Source organism: Lepidochelys olivacea (genome assembly GCF_965140295.1).
Source record: "Lepidochelys olivacea isolate rLepOli2 genome assembly, chromosome: 2".
NCBI lineage: Eukaryota > Metazoa > Chordata > Testudines > Cheloniidae > Lepidochelys > Lepidochelys olivacea.
The window spans coordinates 183,941,980-183,944,301 of NC_140412.1; positions in this window are offsets into that span (position 1 = coordinate 183,941,980).

The following is a 2,322-nucleotide window of genomic DNA, read 5'->3' on the forward strand; positions in this document are numbered from 1 at the left end:
AGGAGCGAGGAGGCAGGCCCATAAACATTAAGCCTCCAGCAGTGAGGTTTAGCTGAGGACTGCGGTGTTTGTGTGCATATGTGGCCTTGACTCATTACACAAGCTTGACACACTGATGTCATTTAGGGGGTCAGGCAGGGAGTCTTCTGTGGCTGCTGTATCCTTGCCAGCAGTGCCCAGTCTCTGCTATTTTAGCCCATTGCGTTAGATGGGACTGTTATTTGGAAGGAGGAAAAATATATAAACATGCCTGATCTTTGGAAAATCAAGACGAAGCACTCTGTTCAGTTGACGGTATTATGAATTGCACCCTTTTTAGCATTCATCCCCATATGAAAAAGTCTTCCCCCAGCTCCTTTCATTAAAACGTTCTATAAAACTGGGACTGGTGACAGTTGGTTTGTCACACTTGGACTGTCATTCCCATGCTGTCACTATGGCATTGCAACATATGGTTTAAATTAGTCTTGTTTTCTTTCATACAATAGAAAGCGAGTGTGCCAAGGGCCCAAATATGTTCGGTGCTAGCTCCCAGTCCCGGGATTTGCTGAGCACCCTCATCGTCTGTGAAATTCAAGTCCAGTTCCTCAAGGTGTTGAACACTTTTGATTCTCTAAGGGCCTCTTTCTGTACCCATTGAGATGAGATTTCCTAGTGACTTCACTGGGAGAGATGGGCATTTATCCCAGGACTATGGAGGGTGAACATTTTCAAAAGCGCCTAAGTGACTTAGGATCCCTAAGTCCCATTTTTCAGAAGTGGGTTAGGCACTCGGGATCCCAAGTCTCACGGAAAGTTAATGGGACTTAAATGCCCAAGTCACTTCTGAAAACGGGACTTAAATTCTCAAGTAGAGCTTGTTGGGGATTTTTCAACTAAACATTTTTTGTTGAAAAATGCCAATTGGTCCAATCCAAAACTGTGTGCAGCAAGGGGCCAGTTTTGATGAATTTCCCATTTCAAATTAAAAAAAAAGTTTCAACATTTTTGAAACGTCCTATTTTGACATTTTCTAAATGAAAACAATTTCTGTTTGTCATGTCAGAATTACATCATTTAGGTACATTTTTAGTTGTGTGTTTTAAAGGGCATAGGTAAAAAGGAACATTTTAATTGACCTAAACTGACATTTTATGGATTTGAGATTTTTTTTCAAGATTTCAACTTTTTGTCTCAATTCAGGACAGGAAAATAGTTGGATAGCAATTCTTCCTGCCCAGGTCTACGTCTAATTCATTTAAATGCTTTTGAAAATGTTATCCAAAGCCCTTAACCAAGAGTTGTGTGTGTAAGAGAGGGCATCAAAGCCTATTAGCTTACTCACATTTGGTTAGAGCCTCAGCTGCTGTAAACCGGCATAGATGACATTACACCTGCTGAGAATCTGGCTTATTGTCAACCGAGAAACTTTTACATGAGCAGGGTGTGATGGCTGATATTATGCAGTTATGATGAAGGTATTATGAAGTTGCTGTATCATGAATGCTCCTCTGCATGTGTAGCTACCCTGAACAGGCATGGCTTGTGGCACATCTCTGCCAGATCAAGTCAATTATGAAGGATTATCAGCACATGAGTAAGTCTTACCTGGGGAGAACAAAAGAGTAACTGCATCTTAGGGGAAACTAGTTTTACTTAACCTCTCTGAGGAGAGGGGGAAAGCGGAGAGCAGCAATTTACCAGGAACAGAACAAAAGATGCTAGGTGACAAATTAGGTGTTAAATAAGGATTCACAGGGCGAAAGAAGTGAGATGTTCAGAGAAAGTTTGGGAAGGAAGAAGGAAGGGCATAGATCAACCAAGAACAGAGGAGGTGAGCTGTGGGAAGAGACTATAGGTTTTGGAACTCCAGGCAAGCTCTGCAGCAGAAGGACCTGGACGGCCCCAGAGGACACTGACCCCTGCCCAAAGAATGCCCTGCAGTAGTGAGGAAATGAAGGTGGGGAAATGTGTATAGAGTTGGGTTTTTTTATATAGATCATGTGATTAAGTAAAGAGCAACAGCATGGTAGAATTCTATGCAGAATGTCTGTGTGCGGTATATGTTACACCTACCATGTTCCCCCTTGAAGAGGAAAACCAGAAGGCTCATACTTTTGGTGGGATTCTCAGAGAGGGTCCATTCAAGCTAACAGGGAGTCTTGGTTCCAGGGCCTGGGCAGGGGAACATGAGATTTCAGCTCTCAGGAGGGAGTGTCAGACAAGGGATCTACACTCCAAAGGTGTGCCCAGGGACCCCAAGATTGGGACAATGCCTGTACAGACTCTGGAGGCTTCAGACATTCAGGGATCCAGAGGCTGGGGATACCACTTCCGCAATCT